Source organism: Triturus cristatus, chromosome 11 (assembly GCF_964204655.1).
Source record: "Triturus cristatus chromosome 11, aTriCri1.1, whole genome shotgun sequence".
NCBI classification, from domain to species: domain Eukaryota; kingdom Metazoa; phylum Chordata; class Amphibia; order Caudata; family Salamandridae; genus Triturus; species Triturus cristatus.
Genome location: NC_140594.1, coordinates 154389411 through 154415983, shown reverse-complemented (window position 1 = coordinate 154415983; position 26573 = coordinate 154389411). Strand labels below are relative to the sequence as shown.

Here is a 26573-nt window from a genome sequence, read left to right as displayed (position 1 = left end):
AGATATATATACATTCATTGTTATTAATGAAAAGACAGAGACATATTCATTTGAAACGTATACAATTCAAAATAGTTTATCGAATTCTGACAAAAAGTATTTTTTTAAATACTTATTTAAGCTTCGTAGTATAGTATTCATAAAAAATATATTAAAACTAATGGTAGCTACAACTGGGCTAATTGTGGGAAAATTGTTAGCAATTTTTATTTAAGGTACTGAGTTCCAGGCAGCTTACGTCATTAACGTGAAATGTAGCTATTTCAAGATGGCCGTCCAATTCAGCACTTGGATTCCCAGTTTTATACTTCTAGTTTTAAGTCTTCTTTCCGTTTCCATGCTATAGGTCGGGATACCGGTAGCCCGTGGTCCGAGAATAGAGTGAAGCACATTTGCCCCGTGTGGTTGCCGTTCCCGCCGGAAGTACCGAATCATAGCACCTTTAGCTGTCGCGATAGTTGGTAGAAGCCACACGAGACATCTATTCCGTAGCACCCTTCAATCTCGGGCTCCTGCATGTGCCGGTTGGAGTTCCTAGGACAACATTTTGCAGAAAGCGGAGGCCCTCCACTGCCTACCGGTAATGTCTATATATAGTTTTAGGTGTGGTAAAGTATTAGGAATGTCGTATTGATAACCCAGTGTTATTATCTTTCTGTGTCAAGTCATAAGAGAGTTTAGAAGGGGCCGTTGTGAGACAATCTCCTATATCCCTTAATGGCTATCGTGACGACCTGGTGCTGTTCCATTGCACGCCGCGCTACCAGGCGTGGCAGTAGATGTGATAGCACCACTGCCTCCTCCCCCAGTGCTGCCACTAGGCGTGGTCCACTTATAACTGTGTAGGGGTACGCAAGAGTGAGAACTGTCATCACCTTAGAACTGTCATTCTATCACCATAACTGTCAACCTGTTGACTCGGGGACGAGGGTGAAGTCAACTATTTAAGGAGGGTAATCCCATTGAAGCAGAGGAAAGATAGAAAGCATTTTTAGGAAGATGGTGCTGTTTTGCCAAGACTGTGAGCATATTGAAGGCATGTTGCTTTTTAGTCCGTTGAATGCCACTGAGAAGAGGGGTACACCCTTCAAATGAAGGTGAGTTGAGAAAGTATGGAAAACCATTCCTGGGTAGGAAAATGTCAAAACCCTATAGTCTAGGACACGTCTTTAACTGGAAACTGTTATGGTAGGTGGTAACTCGCTGATAATTGTACATTGCGACATCTGCGAAAGCCTTAGCATCTTACCACTGACGCATACGCATACATAGCTTATGTTAATTTAGAGTGCTAATCTGTTATGTTATGTTAAATTGTCTTATAGAGCGCACATACACCGATTGGTTTCTTGGCACTGGTTATAGGATCTGCTGGAGCCCTGTTAATTATTTGTGTGCCTAAATTCAGACATACACTTGGGTAAATAACCATGTCTGAAGGAGCTTTCTAAATCTCAATAAGTCTGTACAGGTTCTAATATCAGCTGGAAGGGAGTTCCAAAATCTCAGCGCCTGCACAGCAAACCTGCTTCCACCTTGGCTTTTCAATTTGTAAGAGGGTATGGCCAACAGATTCATATGGGATGAAGCCAGGTTACGAGTGGGTGCATACCTCTGGATAAGGCTGGAGATAAACTTCGGGCATGTGCTGCGCATGGCCTTAAAAAAAAAAGGCAGCCGACTTTGAATGCTGATCGTTGAGGGATGGGAAGCCAATGCAGCTCTCTCATAAGAGGGGGAGACATGCTTCCATCTAGGCTGCTGGAAAATCAATCTTGCTGCCTGGTTCTGTACCATTAACAGGAAAGAATGGCAGCAGGGGATATTTAAAGCAGCACTAGCCCTTTAATCACTAGATGTAACTTAATCAATTCTTTAACAGAGTGCGTGCCCACCTCTGAGGTCCACTGCCGACCTAATGCATAAGTAAAACAAAGCACAGAGAGGCACAAAGCAAGTGGCATTTAATATGCCAGGAATGATAAATCTTCACAGTCTTTGATGTAGAAACTTCTTTTTTTTATTATTTTTTTTAAAAGGATGAGAGATATTCACAGCCGCGACCAACGCGTTTCACCCACAAAGGCTTCCTCAGGGCTGTCAATATGACAATAAATTCAAATTACAAAATGAACACCACATTAAACAACAGAAATAAACAATCAAAACATACTTAAATCATATTTAATGATCATCAAATAACTACACCACAGTCCAATAGCGAGTCTTTCTAAGCACGCACAAATATCAATACAGATGGCCAAACAGGACTGTGACTTAACACACGTCTGAAATTCTGTGAAGAACCAACACTGAAGAACAAGAAACCGTGCACGAGAGAAGCAACGTGAAAAAGGAGAATAAGAGTGCTTTGTAAGAGGGGGAAGATATGTGGATGACAGAAATACCATGTTGCCCCAAGATGTGAAAGAAAGGGGAAAAAAGAGAGAGAAAAAAACGGACCCACAATACCAAATCCACCAACATTCATATCATGTCAGTATTACCACAGGAAGAGAATAACCTCTCTTCTACCTAAAACCTCAAGTCGCATGATAGATCACGGACTGGTTCCATTCTTCTATCCTCCATTCAAAACTAAAAAAGACAAAACCGATACCAACGCAATTAAATCAAACCAAAGATACAGAGCCTATTAAAACTGTATTGCCCTATATTCGGGTCATCACCGCTTAGCCAAATTCAATACCTTTTCTCAAAGCATATGTATCCAAATGTAATGCAAATAAACCATCTCATCGGTAAGAAGACACTTGTTGGATAAACTCGTATAAGCACAATCGTAAAAGCTACAACAAAATTTGGAGATAAAACACTTTAGTCGCAAATGTATGTCTCGTATATTATATGCTAAAACGTATAAGAAAACCTCAAAAGACGAGCGCAAAAAAACATTACAATCAGTGTAGCCCGTAAAGTCATGCGAAAAAAGTATCCTCTGGGCACATCTGCCCGAAACACGCGCTCCTGTTATTGTGAAAATTATGATTAGCCAGTCTTTTAATAAGGTATGATGGGATGCAGAAATATAAAGAATTGGCATAATCTAAGTGTGATATGACCAGGGCTAGGACAGCCTGTGTCAATGCCTCCCTGGTAAGGAGTCTACTGATCGTCTTAATCTTTCTTAACTGGAAGAAACAGGTCGAAGTAACTGACCCAATTTGGGTTTGTATAGTTAGGTCACTTTTGATTATCACCCCGAGGCTCATGGTTGAGGGTGATGGAATAGGGGAGGAGCCTAACTCAAATGGCCAGATATGTGTGCTCCAGGATTTCTGGCTGCCTCTTATCACGACGAGTTCGGTCTTGTCCGGATTAAAGTTTTAGGTGGTTGTTGTTCATCCAGTCACGGATGTACAGCATGGTAGCTTGAAACTCGGACACAGAGTCGGGAGTGTTATTGATGGTAAATATTAACTGCAGTTCGTCGGCGTAGTTGTACTTGCATACCTTCCTCTCTTTTAACGACCAAATCAGTGGGAGGAAATATAGGTTGAACAGATGAAGATGAGGTGACCATGATGAACCCTGGGGTACTCCACATGTTATAGTCATTTTAGGTGCTGTGAACTGAGCTAGGTGGACTGACTGGGAACGATCCTCCAAAAACTGCTGTATCCAGCCAAGAGCTGAGCCCTGGAGGCCGGCGTTCTGGACACAGTCGATCAGAATACCATGGTCGATCGTGTCAAATGCTGCGGAAAGAACCAACAGTACCAGGACCTAGGGGGAACCTCTGTCAGCTTCTTTCCGAAGTTTGTCCAGCACGGTCAATATCACTGCCTCTGTTGAGTGGGCTGGATGAAATCCTGCTTGATGGGAGTCAAGATATTCTGATTGTTCATAAAGTCACAGAGGCTTTTAGCCACATGGGGTTCCAGTACCTCGGCCAGGTAGGGGAGGCAGGGAAATTTGTTGATAGTCAAGGTCTGTGGAACAGCCCCTGACTTTTTTAAGAGGGGAACAATAATCGCTTCTTTTAAAGGCTCTTGGGACGAAGCCCTTGTGTAGTGTCTGTATCACTGCTCTACTGCCTGTGTTATTTTGTGCCTGTTCAGTTCAAGGCCACTTTGCCTTGTCATAAACACTGTGAGGTTATGTTGCCGTAGAGACTGGCTCAAGTGGGAAGCACTGGTCTGTGAAAAACGTTCAAGCATTCGTGTCCAGAATTTTCAGTTCTGTTAAGGACATAGAGACCAGGATTATGCTCCTCAATTTGTACGGCAAATTTTCAGCAGACAATCAAAACATGAAAAACACAAACTGCATATGCCATTACCTATCAGCAAATTAGGGTAGACACCGCTTATATAAGAGCCAGCACAGAATGAAGACTGTTCTTTCTTTGCAAGAACCAGCAACGAAGCTCCTAGAGCAACACCGTCCAGGAAACCAAACAGCAGACCTGACCCGTCCAGCGACTCATCTGGAACGTGGTCCAATAAATTCAGGCAATGCGCTGTGTCGTCTGTCGAACTTCTCTTGGGCAGCAACACCAACTTGTCAACTAGATGTTAAAGACAAGTCAGCATGGAAGGTGCTCAGCCTTGTTTCTGTTTGGAATCTATATAATAATTAAGATAAAAGTAACTTCTTCTAGAAAAATATCAAATAAATCAACATGGGGACGGAACAATCTTTACACAGTACATATTAGTAAGTCAATACATGCAGAAATACAATCGGGGTGGGATAATCCCCTCCTCAGTCCTTATTAGAATTGAATGTTCTGCGAAGTGAATGATTGAAAATGTTTCACATGTCAGGACCGAAGGCTCATAATGTACTTGTTCAAAGCTTGTCAACCACCACAAAAGCTACATTAGCAATAGGCTTATATGAAAAACGTTTAAAGTAGAACCAGAAGACCTGTCAGCCGCCCTCATAATTTCCTCTAAACAAGAATCTAGGGGGGCGTGGCCAAGCTCGGACTCAAGATGGCCGCATAGTCCGCGAGCTCCGGCGTCCGATTTAGCCCGCGACTATCCTGACTAATTATCCGACGCACCACAAGCTGTCCCGCGCACCGGAATTGTAGCGGAGCCCATCCCTCCCGCTCCCGTAGCTGCGGCGGCGGAGCTGGCGCCCTTCCGGACATCGAGGCCTGTATGCCCCATGGAAGCCGGGACCTGGAGTAGCTGCGCCCACCGAGGGGAGGAGCCGATCTTTGCCTCACCGCCTGCCGGGACGCATTGGCTGGAGGGGCCCCTCGACTGGTCCCGCCATCAACGGACCCTGCATGACCTCGAAGGAGGTGAGCCCCGCTATATCGCCGGTGCTTCGGAGTGGGGCGAGGGAGCACTGGCGGTGCGGACGTGGCGTCCTGGGGTTCGAGAGGACCGACGGAGCAGCTGTGGCGGCGGACCTCGGGATTTGGCCCGATCGTCACGGCTGGACCCGGAGATGCCGGACCGGTGAGGACTGCGGACCGGCCCCGACACACCTGAGCGGCAATCTCGTAGTGGAGGGTGAGAAGGCGGGGGAGCCAGCGCCGGCGGAGCGGCTGATCCTCCACGGTGTGTTGCTGACGGGGCCCACCTGTGACTACCCAGCGCCTCCGCGGATGGAGGGGGGATACCTGGGCTCCGCTCCTGCCGCGCTCTCCTGATCGCCCAAAACGCGCCTATGAATGACCTCCCCTAACTGTCTGGAGACAATCTAGAGACCGGCCTGGGCCCCGTTGTATGACTGCTGGGGCTGCCAGGGGCGGTGAGTGTGCTCTGCTTCGGGGGGGGGGGGGGGGGAATAGACTGTGCTGAGGGGGCTTGCATCAGTGGCGTGAGGGAGAAGACTGTGGGGAATCCACACCGCACCCCAGCGCAACGAATAGGGGGCGCCACCATTCCTTCCCCCCCCCCCTTTTTTCCGCCTCTTTCTTATCCCTGCTGTGTGGCCGACTGGCGCCTGTTAACTTGGCGGATCGCCTGAAGGGGGCTAGCGCCAAAACAGCGAAGAACATCCAGACGAACAAACTGGATAGGTATACTGTCTCCAGGGATTCGCAGCGGGGGCATCAACAGGAGGAAGGCGAGCTGGACCCCCCCCATGTCGGAGGAGCGGGAACTTTCCCTCAAAGATGTAATGGCGGTGATAACTGGTCTGAAGACCTCTCTGGACTCTGTGGCGATTGACGTCAATCTTATCAGGGCCGACATGGGGAAGCTCAATGAGAGGGTGAAGAAGGTGGAGGTCGCAACGGACGGTCTGGTGGGCGACGTGGCGCAGCTGCAGAGAGAGAGGTCCGTGACCTGCAGGAATCCCGAAATGTAACCCCCTCAAGATGGACGACTACGAAGGCCGGCTCCGTCGCAACAACCTCCGCATCGTAGGAGTTCCGGAGATGGCGGAAGGGCAGACCCCCGACCTATTCGTGGAGGATCTTATCCTCAACCACCTGCGACCCAAGGGACTTAGCAAATTCTTTGTCGTCGAGCGGGCCCACAGGGTCCCGGGCGGCCGACCCAGACCGGGCGCTCCCCCGCGGCTGCTGCTGGCGGCCCGCGTCCTCAATTACCGTGACCGGGATGTGATCCTGCAGAACTCCAGGACTGGCGCCCCCCTCCGCTATGAAAACGCAACCATCTCCTTCTTCCCGGACTTTACGCAGAAAGTACAGCGGCAACGAAGACAATTCCTCCCCATAAAACGCACCCTTAAAGAGAAGGGTCTAAAGTACTCAATGCTTGTCCCGCCTGCGGATTGAGGTGGAAGGGAAGGCTTGGTTTTTTGATCGCCCTGATGATGTAGCCGACTGGTTGGAATATCGAGACTCTAAACACCCCGGCGCGGAGAGAACGGGAGGACTTGTTGACAAAGCGCCGACCTGAAGCAGGACACTCTACGGGATCAGGTCATGTTGATTGGTGGGGTGAGGGGGCGGTGGGATCCGTGGGTTTCAACTAAAAAATGGCACGGGGGACCTATCATGGTGGACAAGACAATGGGACAGTTAGGCTGCGACATAGATGCAGACAGAGGGCAGGGGCACGGAGCCCATAGTGGTCCCCCCCCCCCCTCTTTGGATTGGTTGCTTTTCCTTTCCTTCTTTCTTTGAACTTTCTAGGGCGCCAGCACTCTGCTAGTTGTGAATGGGTAGTTTTAAACCCGCAGGGCAGGGGAGCAGGGAGGGGGGTTGTTGGAATGGGGGTTTAGTGATTGTTAACGTTGTATTAGTTGAATTTGTCGCTCGGACGTGGATGCAGTTCCCTTTCTTATTGGGCATTAATGCCGCTCTACACAAACGCACTGATTGGGGGGGGGGGGGGGGGGGGACGTAACAAGGAAGTTAGAATTTTAAGTTGGAACGTGAATGGGTTGGGGGACAAACTTATGCGCAGTATAGTACCACAGCAGATCCGTAGGCAAGCCGGCTAGTGCTGGAGCTCCATGGGCAAAGAGGTGGGATCAACACGGACCCACAAGGCATTGTGGACCTGTTTGCGACCCACTTTGACGCAGTCTGTTCCTCGGCTGCTCCCTATTCTAAGGATGATTCCCTCCAAATGCTTGCCGACATAGCGCTGCCCGGGTTGTCGGTGGATGACCGCGATTTCTTGGAGAGTGACATATCCAGCGACGAAATCGCAACAGCGATCAGGTCCCTCACCTCTGGCAAGGCCTCTGGTCCTAATGGGTTGCCGATCGAGCTTTACAAACTTAAGCCGGATAGACTAGCCCCATACCTGAAAGCTATGTACGAGTACTCCAGGGACGCGGGGCTTCTGCCTCTAGACCAAAGGACGACCACTATTGTAACGATTCATAAGGAGGGGAAACCCCAAAACATATTGCAGATCATATAGGCCTATCTCCTTACTGAACGCGGAAACCAAGATTCTGGCTAAGCTTTTGGCTAACTGGCTCCTCACAGTGGTCGAGACCCTGGTTCACCTGCATCAGTCCGGCTTTATTCCGCATCGCAATACTGCACTAAACCTGCGCAGGGCACACTGAGTGTTGGGCAGAGCAGCTTCTATTCTGGAGCCAACAATCCTAGTCTCCCTAGATGCTGCCATGGCATTTGACACCATCGAATGGCAATATTTGTGGGCGGTGTTAGAGAAAATGGGATTTGGCCCGAATTACATACAATGGGTGCAACTATTATACTCCAGGCCTTTGGCCCAAGTTGTAATCAATAACAAAAAATCGGCCACTTTTGAGCTGGGTAGGGGTACTAGGCAGGGATACCCCCTATCCCCGCTCTTATTTGCCTTGGCGTTGGAACCATTAGCAGCGTGGGTACGCAGAGACGCGATGATTCGGGGCATGCGCTGGTCTGCGGATTGGGAGGACCGTATCTCCCTTTACGCTGACGATATACTACTTTACTTAACCTATCTGAGGCGATCCTTGATCGTAGTTCTTGACATCCTCACCATTTTTGGCAGATATTCCGGTTACTCCATAAACTGGAGTAAATCCCTGTTGTTTGTGGTGGCGGGAGTGCCCCCGATCCCACCGCGGGGATGTCCAATACAGATACGTACTGATGGCTTTAAATATCTGGGAATATTTCTTTCCCTGGACCCCTCTCTTCACTACGTCCATAATCTGCGCCCCCCTTTGCTCAGGCTTCGCAAAGACCTTGATAGATGGAAATCGCTCCCTGCTGGAAAAGGCAGCCCTCTTCAAAATGATGTCTCTCCCCAGGTTTCTGTATGTCCTCCAGAACTCTTTGGACCCGATACCTGCGTCCTATTTCAGAGAAGTGGAAGGCCTCCAGCGGGACCTACTGTGGAATGGCAAACCACGCATCGCCCTTAGTAAACTTTTCCTGAACTGGTATGATGGCGGCATCAGCCTCCTAATCTCAAACTGTACTACTGGGCGGCCCACCTGTCTTCTATTAATCACTGCACCTACACTCAACCTGAGAACCCGGGTTTTAGAATGGATAAATGGCTCCTTTCTGGAGGAAATTTTAATAGAGCCCTCTACTCTAGGTACCGGCGCTACACACTAACAGGTCCCACCAAACATGCTGTTCATGTCTGGCACACTGCCACTAAGTGCCTCGGTTGGGGGCGCAGGCTTACAGTTGCAACACCATTATGGGACTCTGAGCAACTGGGAGATTTGTGGAGAAGTAAGGGATTCGAGAAGTGGGATCTCGTAGGCATCTCCCGCATAGGAGATCTGTGGGACAAATCGGACATTAAATCCTTTGCCAGTGTACAACAACAGTTCGAATTGGCGGACTCGGAACTCTTCCGCTACACACAGGTTAGACACGCACTACGTACTCATCTGAAACCTGGGACCACGCCACCTGACTCCTCCCCGCTAGAGGATAGAGTACTCGATGGCCATATTCCTGACAGCACTATCTCATTGATATACAAAAAGCTGGTTAACCACATGCCGGATCCTCTCCGGGCCCTTCGAGAAAAGTGGTCCAGGGATGACATCAAAATGGACGATGAGGAGTGGCAAGAACAGTCTCCTCACCCAGAGTAGTGGCAATACCAGCCCGTCTCCGACTTGTCCAACTAAAACTCTTACATAGGGTATATGTAACAGGGACACAACTATTACGGATGGGGAGGGCTGATGGTGGGGACTGTAAACGAGGATGTGGCCAATTGGGTACCTTTATGCATATTGTCTGGGAGTGTGTGAAGATCCAATCCTATTGGCGTAACATTCACGATGTTATTAATTCCGTCTTATCCATGCGCCTCCGCATGGAAGCCCGTAGGTGCTTACTAAATGTCTGGGAGCCAACAAATTTGAACGTTTGCCTAACGCAGTGGGTCACTTTGGGGCTCATGCTCGCCAAGAGAAACATTGCCCAGCGATGGGCAGCACCGCTCCCACCTACAGTGGAGGATTGGGAAAAAGATTTGGACTGGGCAATGTTTCGGGAAAAATCGGTATATATTGCTCGTGGATGTCCCCAGAAATGGACCCGTGTTTGGGGATTATGGAACTCGTATCGGGGAGACATATGTCGGCCACCCCTTTTCCTCAGAAATGAAGATCGTCCCCCCCCCTCCCCCTAGATCTTCCAAAGTATCATTTATATGCTGTATTTTGTCTGCTGTTCCCATGATGCCATATGTGATACTTCTTCTGCAATGTGTATTGAAACGCTGATGTTTGTTTCTTAATTTAAAAATAAAAAGTTTTACCAAAAAAAAAAGCAATATCTTTATTCCTCAAGAGAGGATGGAGAGACTAATTGTCCGTCTGTTAAAGTTCTTTCAGAAGCCAGAGGTGAAAGCAAAAGATTGGCTGAGGGTGCATGGGGATATGGCAGCAGCCCTCCCATTGGTCGCGACGTCATCGCCACTCCATTGTTCAACAATTGTTAGCAGATTGGGACCCCAGGTTCAAAGAATCGGGTGCCTTTGGTTCCAGTGACATTTCAAATCCAACTGCCCCTTTCCCAGTGGTTGAAGGAAGAGAATCTAAACAAGGAAGCTTTTCTTTCACCCTCCCTCCCCCTAGCCACTCTTGAATGCAACTACAGATGGCAGCAGCATGGTTTTGGGGCAACACTTGAAAGGGATTCGGTATAGGGTCCATTGTCTCAATTAGCTGGAAGAGGTTGGCCAACGTTTATCAAGCCCATAAGCCATTTTTCTCCTCTGATCAGGAATTCAGCATTTTGGATAAGAGCAGACCATCCAGAAGGATTGTACCCATGTTCTTCTGGTGGTTCTGTGTTGGCCAAAGCACTCTTTGTTTCCTCTTCTGTCCCAAATGTCAATCCAGCCTCCATGAACACATCTACTGATTCCACCTGTTGCTGATACCAGTACTACAGGAATCGCCACACCAACGATGCTGCTTTTTGTAATCCCTTTAAGATCTGTGATTTTCTTATAGCTGGGCTTTTGCTTACTCCTAGCAGGTTTGACTTTAAGTGGTCAATGAGCTGCCAAAAAAGCCCTAGAAAAATCTACGCGACCACTCGCTATGGCGAGTCAGATTTTTTCAGGTCGAGCTATTTTTAGGACCTACTGGTCCATTCTAGCGAGTGACCTTGAGCCGGACAGTAACAGGTGTTCTGTTTATTCAGGAAGAGAATGAGCAATAAAAATGCCTTAAATCTTCTTTTTATCTTGACACATTTGCGGTCTGTTCAAGGACAGAGGTCAAATGTCAGTTTGTCTCTTTAATAATTACTGCCTATTTTATCCTGGAAAATGGTTTTACTTTTCTTTCTCTTACTACTGTTAGAGGATTTTGTCAAGTAAGCTGTCTGACAATCATGGTGAAACAAGAGGCTGTAGAATGTCAGGTTATTTCCTAACACACATCATTTAAATAGCTGGCAAATGAATAGTATAATATTTCAAAAATATATCGGGAATTCTGAAAGTACATTTTTGTTTTGTAATTCAGAAGTGTGATGCAAACAGATTTAAATAGGAGCGATACAAACCAGAACACCTTACTTGGTGATGTGCAAATGATAAATATTTGCAGAAACTTTATTTCCAAACATTCTTTGTAAACTGTATAGTTTTATCAATAAAACTGCATGTCAGTAGCAAAATTTGTGACCATTTCAATGAAAATGTGCCGATTGGAAATGACAGAGTACTACCACTTAATGCTTTAGTTATGTGTTTGTTAAAAGTGATAGTTTTTAAACATGATTTGAGAAACATTCCTGCTCCTCCCCTGGTGACAATGTTGTTAATGAACTAAGAGGCACGTCAGGGGTAATATGTATGTGGCTAATTTGTATTAAATACGCAGCAAAAGTTTAGTCTATTAAATCAAAAAGGAGTTTTTTTGTACAGTAAACATACTGAACTGCCGTATTTGGAGGTGCTCTCATGGGTGATAATGAAGAAAATGGTGGCTCAGTGAATTAAAACATTTGCACGGTTTAACACAATTTGAAACCAGTTTATGGGTCAAGAACATTACAGTTGGGTCAAGTAGATTATTTCAGTCACTAGACCTGCAGGTCTGGTAAAACTTTTATGATTTTCAATCCCTGCTTTAGAGCTTGAAGGGAGAAAGATGTTGAGCCTATTAAAGATTTAGCGACCCGTCTTTTGCAGATTTTCTTTTTTGTATTTTTAAATGTCCAGTCACTTATGTTTTAGTCTTGGCATTGGACCTACCTTTAATGTTATGGGGTTTGATGAAAATCTTTTTAAAGCTATTTTTCTGATGGCCATTTGTTCAGGACCTTGAGTGTATGAACTTGCTGCTTTGTTGTGTTACAAACCTTTTCTAATTTATTTCCCCACTACAGACCTGGGTATCTTAACCAGAACAGTTTTCATATCCTGTTTATGTGTTCAGGCAGGTTCATCTGCTAATTTGATTTTGATGTATTGAGTGCTATTTAATCTAGAATAATGTGCTTTATGGCAGATTTCCATTAAATTGTCTGTTTTGGCACTGGGTAGCACAAATATATGAGCATTTTTGTGTACTCTGTTGTGGACCCAGTGGTACTTGGGTACTCCTTCAGGTTGTAAGGACTGGGGTGAGGAAGGCAGAAAAGCAGGTAAATTACCTGGTAGTATTAATTACTGTGAGTCTTTTCTGTTCTCGTCACTGTCCTAACTTTTCCCCTCCTCTCCAATGTGTATTGTCCACTGCGCCCTGGAAAACTTGTAAATTATAGGAAATAATTGGGATTGGAGAGGGTTACAAAGGGGTGATGGTTATGGGAAGAACATCCAGGTATACCATTTCCTGGTTCAAGTATTTCACTTTTTTATGATAGAGGTGAACTGTTACGGAATCCCACTCGCGTTGTTAAGATGGTGACAAGGAAGAATAATACTTGAAGTAATGAAGATTACTGGTAATTTGAGGTGATGCAGGATTGCTGGAAAGAATACCCCATTGGAATCTGTGTTGTCATTTTGTTTATTGGGCTGTTGAAATGATTCCAAGGTTGCTCAAGCAATTCAGATAAAGATGAGTTAAGTAGTATTAGCTAATCATTAACATCTGTGTGCTGTCTAGTGGTAGAGGCACCATAAGTTACTTTTTTATGTATCATCTTTTCTCAATCCTGGCAATGGTAAGATTATTATTGTAACTCTATTCTTGCCAACATTTGGCAAACAGTTTGTCTTTATCCCGATAGTCCCTTTTCCTGTCACCCTGTTCTTGTTTTCCTCTATCTCTTTCCCAAGTGTGCTTTCTTCCCTGTCTGCCCCTTTTCACTCTGATCTTTGTGCGCCTCCAATCATTATCTGTGTGTCTTACATCGCACCTCTCTTTTCCTGTTCTCCTCAACTTCACTCTGTTGTTAGTGATTGGGGGTATCCGTGGCTTCCATTCACTTTGCAACAGGCACATTACCCATGTCCAACAAAGCATCCGAGCAGTTTGGTAGTACAAGACCAGCCTGTATTCTTCTTTGGATAGTGTCAGCCTGAGACTTTATTGTGCCCAAAACGGCAATCAAGTCAGTGGCCATAATACTATTCCTTGAGTAATGTCAGCCTGTGATGGTTGTGTGGAGGGGAGCAAGCAGCAAGGCCATAGATCCTATGAGGGAGAGGATGTGGCCTAAAGGGTTCGAGTCTCGGCAGGGACGCTCTACATCCTATGATTCTGGGCAAATCAGTTCATCTCCCGGTGCCTAAAAAAAATGAATGTGTCCGTCTGTAACGCAACGAGTGCTCATGTAAAGCTCTCTGATAGTACCTTCAGGTTTAGTTTGCGCTATATATAACTCCGCTCCCTCACCCCCCCCCCCCCCCCCCCCAATGTAATATCTGCTAACAGTTCTCAGCATATTGAAAGGTCTTGAAATGGTCATTGGGGCCCAGTACCCCTTTTACTATTTCCAGGGCTTTAAAAATCAATAAATGGCTACTAGACTGATAGTCTTCGCTCAAAATAGTTTTCTTCAAGTGGCAGAAAAATATATATTTTAGGAACCATTTATTTACTTTGTTAAAATTATCCCTTTTATTAGAGGATGGTGATTCTCTGGAGTAATGTCTCCACTGTGTCTTTGATCCCATGGTCACTTTTTAACAGCCACTCGTCTTGTCACCCTTTCAAACTTTTGAAAACTAGTACCATTGAGTGGGCCACAATATACATTCGTGATCTTTCATTTGCACCTAGACACACCTCGGAGTGAATGTGCGTTATATAATTGTGTTTGCATGATTTTCATTACTTGATGTAGTAGTGCTGGGTTGAATCACCTAGATCTATGCTGAGACAATTGGTGTATGACCAAGCCCGACCTAACTCTCCAAAATCTTACAATGGGGGTTCTTTTTTTGTTAAGTCAGATTTTGCCCATGCAACTGTTAAACGGCGCTGGTGGTTAAGACAGTTAATAACGCCCTTTCAAAAAGCAGGGGCAGAGGTCTTTCTTCAGAACACGGCTAGGCTCAAAATTAAATTTAAAGGAACCTCTCGTACCGTTTTATCTGAGATTCTAGCGCAGGGCTGCCTGGAAGAAATACCAAGGAACGGAAATGGAGGGGAAGCCTCTAAGATATGAGTTGCAGGAATTTAAGAAGTTATTTTGAAGAAAAATGATGAACAGTCGCCAATGATGATGTATTTTCTTATTTATCAGGGGGGGATGGTGAGGCAGTTTATCAGACGCACATTGTTCAGGCTATGCCTGATTGCCTAGGTTTTTGGGGGGGTGGGGGGGAAAGGCGTCGGATGGGAGAGGGGGCACTGTTTCTGGGTGGGTGGGATTAAGACCGGTTTTGCACAGTGTGGGTTTTGTGCATGGGAGGTTGCACAGGGAATGCACTGGGTTACTATGGAGAAAAGAGATTTCTTGTGTGGGGTATTACTAAAGAATTTAAAGTTGAGTAAGTTAAGGATCGCAACGGTCGGGGGGACGTAGCTTAGCCGGCTGCAAGATGGCCGCACTTTAAGTGGGCTCAGCCGGCCAAGCCTATAATCCGCAATCATCCTGCAGACACCCGCGACAAATCGGCCCAGCACCCCGCAATCTGTACTCTCCTCGCCCGGGGCACCTGTGGATGTCACTATTGGCCTCCTGGGCCGCGGCAGAGCCGTTCCCGCCTGACCTTCTCATCAGGTCCGGGCCCCGCCGCTGGTGAGACCCGGCCTCCCTGCTCCTTCATTGCTGCGGCCCTCGGTGCCGGCGGGGCTGATCGAAGGACTCCGCAAGATCCTGGTCTACTGGTGCCGGTGAGTGTCTCCGCCGCTGGGGCTCCTTGCGGCAGGATTGGGGGCACGCGAGCCGCACCGTCCGGCCCCGGCCTTCTTGCAGCGCGGGCGCCATTTCCCTGCTACTTGGCACCCGCTGTAATGGCCCATAGATCCCGGGTCTGCTGACAGGGGCGGCGCGTCCCCCGCAACTCCCCGTTGTGCCTGGTCCTTCACTGGCGAGGTCCCCGGCTCCCCCCAGCGCTCTACCGCGGCTGTCTGATGCCCTCAGCCGCTCCTCTGCCTCTGCTGCTCTGCGGCCTGCTGTGACTCCAACCTTATCGGGCTGCACGTTTCTGGATCCTCCTTGATGTGGCTATCTGCTGAGCTGTGTGGAGGCCGTGCTATGCGGGCTTTCCGCTCCTCCTGTTGGGCCTCTGTAATAATAAGATCCTTCCAAATATAGTTGATGAAGAGATTTATTCAGTTTTACAGATCCAGCATTAACGGTCTAGCCAGCAGCACAGCTCCTCAAGTAATGGCCACATCACCCCCCAACATTCCATGACATACCCATGGTTCTTTCAGCAACATTCCTGACTAGATTACAACACATCTCCCTTCCCATAAAAACAAAAACGATAACAATAAAAAAACTAATGATAAAATTAAAAAAAACACAATTTACCCCCAAAGATCATGCTGGTTCATTTCATGACATAGTCTTTGAACCTCACAGGGAGATACCCACTTCTTCGAGCAGACCTATTAGAAGTAGAGTCCCTGTTCAAAACCTGTCCTCCTCTATGAGGAGAAACACTCTCATTTCCATTATCACCAACACCCCTCTCACCTCCAACAGGATGGCACAAATCTTTGGAACTCCTCAAACCTTTTACCAACCTAGACATGCTCCACACACAACCAGTGTTCACCCTCACAACATTTTTCCAAATAGAAACTATCGTGAAAGGGCCAATAAAAGAAGACCTCCCCTTCAACGTGTGTTTAGGATTCTTAACCATGACTTTGTCACCAACATTCCACTTCTTACTCTTCACATGCATTCTGGAATCATAATCCATTTTATACTTGTTTTGATAATCCAAAATTCTCTTTCGTCTCACCTCCATAGGAACCACAACACCAGAACTCACAGGCAGCCAAGATGGATTCAGCTTAGAAATAGCTTTCCTTCCCCCTCAAAGCCTCAAAAGGCGACATCAAAGTGATCGCATTAGGTGTTGTACGATGTGCCCACCATGAGTCCCTCAACACATTACTGAACGAAACTCTAGAACTAACAGCACGCTGTGCGTAATCTTTCACTATACGATTCATTCTTTCTGACAACCCGTTGGCTTGAGGCGCATATAGTGCAGTCTTCTGATGCATGATATTGTGATCCTTGAGAAACTCCTGCATCTCATGAGATGCGAATTGCACCCCATTGTCCGTAACTAAAAATCTAGGCACACCCTCTGAGACAAAAACATCCTTTAAGAAATCAATCACTGTCCTCGTATTCACCGAAGGAACACACTTCGTGACCACCCATTTGGAGGTGTAATCCACAAGCAAGATGACATATCGCTCATATGATGGTAACAATTCAAATGGGCCCACAATATCCAGTCCCAACTTAGACCAGACTTTATCAGGAACCTCTACAGGAGATAACGGCGCTCGGCTGGTCACATGAGATTTGTCACTAGATGCACAAGACACACAATCTTTAACAACCTCTTCGACCATGCGATCCATGCTAGGCCACCAGTACCTTTCTCTCACCCGAGCCTTGGTGAGACTTCTTCCTAGGTGTCCCTCATGAGCCGTGTTGATGATCTTACCTCTGAATTCCACAGGCGGCACTACTCTATGACCTCTCATAAGATTTCCACCATTATATGAGAGTTCATCCCTAACCGACCAATATGCACGCATCTCAGGATCCAATACTTTGTAGTCTGGCCAACCCTGATTGGCCCATAACCTTAACAACTTCAACTCTTTGTCTTTATCCATACCATCAGCCCATGCCTCTTGTGTCAATGAAGATTCTACGACCCAACACACACTCTCTTCTTCAACATCCTCACTAGTCACTTCCAAAGGTAGCCGGGAAAGACAATCTGCAGACTTGTTATTGGACCCTGGTATGTATTGTACTGTGAAATTAAATTCTTGCAGACCTTCACTCCAGCGTTTTATCCTAGGTGTGATATGTTCACTGCGCCTGCAAGAAAATATTTGTACAAGAGGACGATGATCCGTCATAACTAGAAAAGGGATGCTGGCGACGATTGGCACTTCAGCTTGATTGGAGACAAGTGTTCCAGCATTAATTCTCCAACATTTTTTTTTGGGGTACTTCAACTGTAGAAGTTGTGCCTGAACCCACGAACAAGGACGACCTTTTGCTTGTGGACTTTACATTGGATGTTGTTTATATTGGATTGGTGGCTTACAGATTGTTTTGAGAAATTTTCGGACTCTGGGAGGAATTTTACATCGTGAGCAACGTCGTGAGCAAATGGAAGTTCTGGTATTCACATACTAGTTTTTCTTTTGTGTGTGTGGAGTTCCTATGAACAAAGACTCGCATGAAGAAAACGCATTGGAAAAATCAATTAAAGAACCGTCGGATGCCTCGTTTGCTCATTCACGAGGAATGGCTACCTTTTGACTGGGAGAAGTGTTCTTACGCGAGGACACCGCGAGCTTTCCCTGGTAATTTCATTCGGTCTTGAGTTCGGCATCGGAATGTTCTTTCTGGAGAGGCGCCTGTGACGTCCTCACACTTCACGCAGGGGTTGTGCAACGTGACCTTGCGTTTGAGCCGGAAGCGGTGAGACTCTGGTTCACGCATCACGCAAGAGAGTTGAAGAGCGTGACCTCGCATTAGAGTCTGAGACGCACAGGTTACTTCCGACGTTTTCTTCAATGTCATTGCGCTGAAGAGTGATAAAGCCATATTACGAAACGTAGCAGCAGCATTTCCAAAGACTGTTGGACTTTCAGGACTACGTAGACCACGGTGACTACTTTGTTTATTTTAGTTCGTTTTTTTTCATGGATAGTGAGGAATAGCTTTACGTGTTCACATGGGATTTTCTCAGACTCAGTAGTATTATAAACAGCTTACATCTGTTGGACTATCTTGTCCATCTGGACTGCGGTGACTACTTTTCTTATATTAGCATTTTTTTTTCTTTGGTTTTGGGGAATGGTTAAATGTGGTCATACATTTTTTTTTCTAGGAGGAAAAGAAGGGGGGGGTTTTATTCTTGGTAGCAATATATTGTAAAAAATTTTTAAAAAACCATACACAATTTAAATTAGTTAAGAGAGGGTAATCATTTTAGGATGGCTTCTTCAACTAGTATGTTGCAGCCCCCTGCTTTTCTTTCTGAAAAAGGTGACCCCATACTTCCATGGAAAAGGTGGAGGAATTTATTTGACTCCTACATTGTGGCTATAGGTGGTGAAAAGTTTTCGGCCACTAGGAAACAAGCTATACTGTTGCACAATTTAGGTGTCGAGGGACGAAACATTTATGACAGTATGGACCTTATTCCGGTGGCAACTGGGGATGGTGACTCTAATGATGTGTACGAAATGTCTATGACAATGTTAGAAAGGTATTTTGGCCCCAAAGGATGGTGGTACGGCGATCAGGATGTGTGTGGACTTGAGGAGTTTGAATGAGTGGATTTGGGTAGATCGTCAACCCCTACCTAACATATCGGAGTCTCTCAGCACACTAAAAGGGGCTCGCATTTTTAGTGTGCTGGATCTATCGTCAGCTTATCATCAAGTTCCTTTGCACAAAGAATCTAGACACCTTACATCACTTGTGACTCCTGGGTGCATTCCGTTTTTTGAGGATGCCGTTTGGATTGGCATCTGCGGCGGCATGTTTCCAGAGGGTCATGAAGAAGGTATTGGGAGGTATAAATAACATCATGTTTTTTCAAGATGATATCTTGATTTATGGCAAAGGAAAAGCAGAACATGGCCGAACATTGGTAGAGGTTTTGGAAAGGTTGAAGGCAAAGGGACTAACTGTGAAGAAAGAAAAATGTCTAATTGAAGTAGAGACAGTTTCGTACTTGGGTCATGTGATATCCGGTGAGGGTATTCAACCGAAAGTGGAGCTAGCACAAAGTGTAAGGAATGCTCCAACTCCAAAGGATAAGGAAGAAGTGAGGTCATTTTTAGGCCTTGCAGAGTTTTATTCGAAGTTTGTTGAGAGTTTTGCTTGTGTGACTGAGCCTATCAGAGCTCTGTTGAAGAAGGGAGCACATTTTGTGTGGTCTAGTGATTGTCAAAAGGCTTTTGATAGGATCAAGGTTGAGATTGGGAAAATGCCGACGTTAGGGCATTTTGATGTTAATAAAAAGACAGTATTGACTACGGATGCTAGTCTTAAGGGATTAGGTGCGGTGCTGTCTCAAGAGGTCAATGGAGAACACAAGACTGTTGCTTTTGCTTCAAGGGCTCTTAGGGGAGCGGAGAAGAATTATTCTTGTATTGAGAGGGAAGCTCTGAGTATTTATTGGGCTGCACAACATTTTAAATTCTTTTATGGGGCATCCCTTTTCTAGTTAGGACGGATCATCGTCCTCTTGTACAAATATTTTCTTGCAAGCGCAGTGAACATATCACACCTAGGTTAAAACGCTGGAGTGAAGGTCTGCAAGAATTTAATTTCACAGTACAATACATACCAGGGTCCAATAACAAGTCGGCAGATTGTCTTTCCCGGCTACCTTTGGAAGTGACTAGTGAGGATGTTGAAGAAGAGTGTGTGTTGGGTCGTAGAATCTTCATTGACACAAGAGGCATGGGCTGATGGTATGGATAAAGACAAAGAGTTGAAGTTGTTAAGGTTATGGGCCAATCAGGGTTGGCCAGACTACAAAGTATTGGATCCTGAGATGCGTGCATATTGGTCGGTTAGGGATGAACTCTCATATATTGGTGGAAATCTTATGAGAGGTCATAGAGTAGTGCCGCCTGTGGAATTCAGAGGTAAGATCATCAACACGGCTCATGAGGGACACCTAGGAAGAAGTCTCACCAAGGCTCGGGTGAGAGAAAGGTACTGGTGGCCTAGCATGGATCGCATGGTCAAAGAGATTGTTAAAGATTGTGTGTCTTGTGCATCTAGTGACAAATCTCATGTGACCAGCCGAGCGCCGTTATCTCCTGTAGAGGTTCCTGATAAAGTCTGGTCTAAGTTGGGACTGGATATTGTGGGCCCATTTGAATTGTTACCATCATATGAGCGATATGTCATCTTGCTTGTGGATTACACCTCCAAATGGTGGTCACGAAGTGTGTTCCTTCGGTGAATACGAGGACCGTGATTGATTTCTTAAAGGATGTTTTTGTCTCAGAGGGTGTGCCTAGATTTTTAGTTACGGACAATGGGGTGCAATTCGCATCTCATGAGATGCAGGAGTTTCTCAAGGATCACAATATCATGCATCAGAAGACTGCACTATATGCGCCTCAAGCAAACGGGTTGTCAAAGAATGAATCGTATAGTGAAAGATTGCGCACAGCGTGCTGTTAGTTCTAGAGTTTCGTTCAGTAATGTGTTGAGGGACTCATGGTGGGCACATCGTACAACACCTAATGCGATCACTTTGATGTCGCCTTTTGAGGCTTTGAGGGGAAGGAAAGCTATTTCTAAGCTGAATCCATCTTGGCTGCCTGTGAGTTCTGGTGTTGTGGTTCCTATGGAGGTGAGACGAAAGAGAATTTTGGATTATCAAAACAAGTATAAAATGGATTATGATTCCAGAATGCATGTGAAGAGTAAGATCCCATCATCGTCGCCAGTGTAATAATAAGATCCTTCCAAATATAGTTGATGAAGAGATTTATTCAGTTTTACAGATCCAGCATTAACGGTCTAGCCAGCAGCACAGCTCCTCAAGTAATGACCACATCACCCCCCAACATTCCATGACATACCCATGGTTCGTTCAGCAACATTCCTGACTAGATTACAACAGCCTCCTTCTGATCTACGCACCTTCCTGAGTGGGCCCCTTGGCCATGGGCCCTCTGGTGCTGGACACTATGATGCCCTGCTCCCCACGCACCTTCGGCTGCCTTTTGTGCCCGCCTGATAGCAGCGCCTTAGTGACTGGGCGCGTGCTACCCTGCGGGGGTTCCGCGGCGAGGTTGGGGGGTGCGAGCCTTACCGCGGGGCCTTTCTGCTCATCATTCTTGCAAGGTCGTCCTGGCCTTGTCCTTGCCAGCCGGCCTGCCACGCTTGCCCCGTGCTGGAGGCTTTCTGCCCCCAGCGTCTCCCCGCTGCTGCCACCCCTGCGGTCGTGGCCGCCCCGCCTACACCTGGATGAATACCTTCTGTGGCTGGGTCACGCTGGGCGGCCTTTGATCCCTGATTCTCCAGTGGCTGGGTCACGCTGGGCGGCCTTTGATCCCTGATTCTCCAGATCACCCTGGTGGGCCTACCTCCCTCATCACACCTCCTGCCTTTTGATACCCTCAGTTGGTGCCCATGGGCTCATTGGGCACCTACTTCAGCTTCGTGAGCGACACCGCTTCTGAGACTCTCTGCGGTGCCTTCCTCTGCTCTCCTGCCACATAGCCTTGTCAGGTGATCTACCTTGCTCCCGATCTTGCCACCTCCCCACTGGTCTCCTGGGCCCAAAGATCACCTACCTCTGCCCGTCAACTCTGGGGGATGCTGTCTGTGTTGCCTCACTTTTCCAGAGTCTGGCCTGGCCGCCTTCTGCCTGCTCTCCGCTTGTGACATCGCCAACGGGCACTGGTCTCCAACTTTGAACAATCCTGCTGTAGCGCGACTTAGCAGCTCCTGGGTGCTGTTGCCTTCTCTTAGCGCCGTTGCCTCCCCTCTGCTGCTTGACTGAGCTATCCACTTGTTGCTGCCGGCCATGGGGAGAACTGACCCGAAACAGCCAAAGATCGCCTTCGACCAGCGCCGCCCGACGCGCCAGGAGGGTGCAACCTCTGATGGGGAAGACCCCACTGCCTTATTGGAGGCGGCCCCAACACGTGAGGATGATCTCAAAGCAATCATGTTGGACATCAAATCTACGGTCACTGGCATAGCGGCCCAGCCTGACCAGCTGTCAGCCCGTCTGGACACAGTTACGGCCAGAGTTGACTCCCATGACGCCCACCTTCTACATGTAGAATCCAGGGTCTCTGACGCCGAGGATGCCGCCATTCAGGATCACCAAAAATATTACAGATGGACAAGGTGCTTGATCTCATTCGGAATAAAAATGAGGATTTTAAGGCACGCTCCCGAAGGAGCAACCTCCGCATTACTGGAGTGCCTGACTCCACCAATTTTTCTCGAATTGAGGACTTTGTCGAGCAGCTCATCAGAGAACTCTTTGGCGACATCCTCACTCCTGTCTTCATTGTCGAGCAGGCTCACCACTCCCTCGGCCCTCGTCCAGGCCCTGGTTTACCGGCTCGCCCCATCATTGCTAAAATCCTGAACGTCCGAGATCGCGATGCCATACTTCGGGCAGCCAGGGAGAAAGGCGAAATTCGTCACCAGTTCAACTCCCTGTCGTTCTACCCCGACTACACCGCTGTGAGTTGATTCCGGTGAATCGGATCCTGCAAAAACATGAGGTCTCCTACTCTCTGGCGTAACCCGCCAAACTGCGTGTTCGACAGGGCTCCAAACTACTCATCTTTCCAGATCCCAAGGAGGCTCTGTCCTTTGCTAAGAAGTTGGTCCGATCACATCGTTCTTCACCTGCCGACTCCCAGGCCGCCACGGCCGTCAACCTCCGTGACAATGACTGAAATGTTGCCTACTCTTATATGTCTGCTAATTGTATTCCACGTTGCCAACGCTCTTGCTCTGAGCTAGCCCCTCTGGCTTCTGCATCCTCCCTGGGCATATTACCCCAAATCCATGTTCGGGTGTTGAAGTTCCTTGTTCTTTTTTTTTTTTCTGTGCTGTCTGCTATGGCCAATGGCTTGGCCACCCTGTCTTCACAGCAGGGGTGTATGCTGGGCAACGCCATGCCTCCACGGGATGATTCCCAATCAGAACATGGACCTTTCCCTTCCCAGGGGTGGGAACGGGTGGTATCTCAGCCTGATTTGGGGTTTGGAGTGGGTGTGGGGGCGGGGTTTCTTGGGGATGTTTGACTGGGTGGGGGGCGGTGCGGGTGGCTGGGTGGGGGGGGGTCTCTGAGGCTTGTTACCTTCCTCTGAGGCTATGTGGTTCTTTTTTGTACTGTTATGCACATTTGGTTTGTCTAGGTCATGTCACTCCAGTTGTGCTGTTGCACCTTGTTGGATTAACGTCTGGTTTCCTCAATGCACCTTTGTTCCTTCACCTCCACTGTGGGGGCTGCGCTGTTTGCATTGGTGCCCTCTGTGGGGCTCCTGCTGCTATTCTGACCATGTTCCCTCATTGTGATTACACGGTGTTTGCACTGATCTTCTTCTCCCAATACTCATGGTACCTCTTCTCGCATCTGCACAATATGCTCCCCTCCCTCACCACCAATTCCTTTGACTCTCAAACACGGCATCATGTCTGACACTATCCTATGGACCTGGAACGCCGAATGACCACCGAACGGCGCGCCTAGTCCACGCTCACCTCACTCGACATAAGGTGGACGTTTGTTTTCTACAGGAGACCCATCTGGTGCCAGCCACCTCCTCCAGACTTCTGGCTCTACACTGGGGTGGGATCCACTCCTCCTTTTATTCTAATTACTCTCGAGGAGTATCAATCCTGTTACACAAAGGGCTCCCTTGGCAGACTTCTCAGGTGGTTACCGACCCCGGAGGGCGTTTTGTGCTCCTCCATGGCACCCTACAGGCCCAGCCCTTGACCATTGCTGCACTATACGGCCCCAATAGTGACGACCCTGATTTTTTTCGTGCAAGTCTGGCACCACATTTCGGCCCGCGGCCCCGCTGCGCTCCTCTGGGGGTGGTGGGGGGGTGGTAACACTGTCCCCCACCCTTGATCGGTCGGGCCCCCCTATCTCCCACCCACGCACAACTGCACTCCTCAGCTCCATCCTCGCTGATAACTCCTAATACGATGCATGGTGCCACACTCGCCCCGATGCTCGCGAGAGCACCTGCGTCACCGGCTCCCGCGGCTGTTGGTCCCGCTTGTACCTTTGGATTACCACCCCGGATGCCCGTGCATGGCTTGCCTCCATTGATCACATGGCACCCACCCTCTCCGATCATGCTCCTGTGCGACTATGCCTCTTTCTCCCGCGCTCCCCCTGCCGTACTTTCTCCTGGCAGCTTCCTCCTAATGCGCTACGCGACTCGGTCTTCTGTGATGAGATACAACTGCAATCACGAATTACCTCGATTTTAATGAGGGCTCTGTCGATTTCCCCGTCCACTCTGTGGGAGGGTTTTAAAGCACTCATCCGTGGGGAATGTAATTCTAAACAGTCTGGGGTCCTGCGCTCTATCTGCGGTTCTCTTAACAAACTGGAACTGGCGATTAAGGATCTTGACTCTTCCGTCTCCCGGGATCCCAACCCCGAGACGCTTGCCCAGATTCACAGGAAACTCACCGACTTTGCCGACGAGGCCAACAGGGAACTCTCGTTTCTTGGCAAGGAGGCACGGGCGTGCCGCTTTGGCGAGGGCGACCGCCCTGGGAAAACCCTCGGAAACCTCCTTCGCCCACCACGAGCTGCATCCTCCATTACCGCCCCCCAGGATGGCGGCCCTGATCGAACCACCTCCCCCGAAGAAATGAGGGCACGCTTCACTGCATTCTACTCTCACCTCTGCACTGCCAGATCTGTATCCCCGTGTGAGGTCCTAGATCAATATTTCGACACCCTCCAGCTCTTATGGCTCGGCAATTCCAGTCGGGAATTTCTTGATGAACCCTTCTCCAAAGAGGAAATCCTGGCTGTGATTAATGGCATGCCCGGTGACAAGGCCCCTGGCGGTCTACCGGCTTCCTTCTACAAGGCCTTTGCCCCCATCCTGCTCCCTCCCGTAGCCGCCATGTATAATGAGTCCTTTGAGACAGGTCAGTTTCCGGCATCGCTTTGCGAGGCATTGCTCACTTTACTCCTCAAGCCGGACAAACCACCTGAGCTGCGTGATTCTTATCGTCCCCTGTCGCTCATTAATGCAGACAATAAAATTTTCGCCAAACTTCTCGCCACCTTCCCCTCATTACCTGCCCAGACCAGTTTGGTTTCATCCCTGGCCGCGCGACTTCCCACAATCTCCGAACCATCTTCTCCATCAAATCAACCCAGCGCTCCCGGCAGTGGCCTCCCTGCTTGACGCCACCAAAGCCTTCAATACCTTAGAGTGGCCGTTCCTGTTTTACCTCCTCCCCCGCCTAGGCTTTTGCCCGTTCTTTTTACGCAAATTGCTGTTCTTTTATACCCTCCCCACCGCCCGTCTCCGGATTAACGGGCAGATTTCTGAGCCCATTTTCATTGGGCGTGGCACTCTGCAGGGATGTCCGCTGTCACCCATGCTATTTACCATTGCAATGGAACCTCTTGCGGCTCGCCTTCACCAACATTGCACCCAGAGGGGCATTGGATTCGCGGCTCGTGCTCTACTTGTCTCCATGTACGCGGACGACGTTACTCTCTACGCCCGCAAGCCCCAGGAAAACCTCAGCCCACTGGTTCGTGAGATGATACGCTTTGGCGGTTACTCCAGGATACAGGTGAACTGGAACAAATCTGTGCTGTTTCCCCTCACCGATGCCACAGTACCCTTTGACCAGGACTATCCCTTTGTTTGGGCGTCCAAGCCCACTAGATACTTGGGTATCTGGCTGAGCAGGGACGCTGATGAGCTTAACTACCGTCTGCGCCTTATTCACTTTAAGTATTTACATAGGCTCTATCGGACTCCTGTCCAACTGCACAAGATGGGGCTCATCGCCAACGACAGATGTCTGTGCTGCTTCGTGCCTGCTGCCGACTTCTACCACCTTGCCTGACTATGCCCCAAGGTCTCCGCATACTGGCATGAGGTCTGCACTGCTATTTTTGAGATCACCTCACTGGTCCAACCTGATCCTCTGCTTTGCCTCCTAGGCTTTGTTAAATTTTGCCCAGATATCTCAAACAGATTGATTGCCATGCTACTGGTCCTTGCGCGGCGGAGGGTTTCCATGTGTTGGGGTCGCAAGCCTGCACCTAAGGTGGCCCTTTGGCAGGAGGATGCATCACGCTGCCAGACGCTCCTGTCTGAATTCTGGGACCTTATGCCAGCCAGATCCCACCCACTCGATATATGGGGCCAGCTCGTGTCCTACCTTCTGAGTCATGACTCCCAGCGCCCTGCGACCTCTCCCGCGCTCCCTGCCGGCGCTCTCCGTGGCAGCCGCCGGTGATGGTCAATGAGTTGCCTCCCTTCTGTTTTTCATCCCCTTTCGCCTCCCCCTCCACACATTGTGCCTTTTTAGCAAT

At 48.1% G+C, this 26573-nt stretch overlaps 1 protein-coding gene across 1 annotated transcript in view; it reads left to right on the top strand.

The window, feature by feature from the left end:
* The first annotated feature begins 337 nt into the window (after window positions 1–337).
* Window positions 338–26573, top strand: part of DENR (density regulated re-initiation and release factor) — a 105677-nt gene continuing 79441 nt past the window's right edge. Inside the window, exon 1 of the mRNA XM_085633581.1 lies at window positions 338–580. The gene's annotated coding sequence lies outside the window, so the exon portion shown is untranslated. The remainder of the gene's footprint in view (window positions 581–26573) is intronic.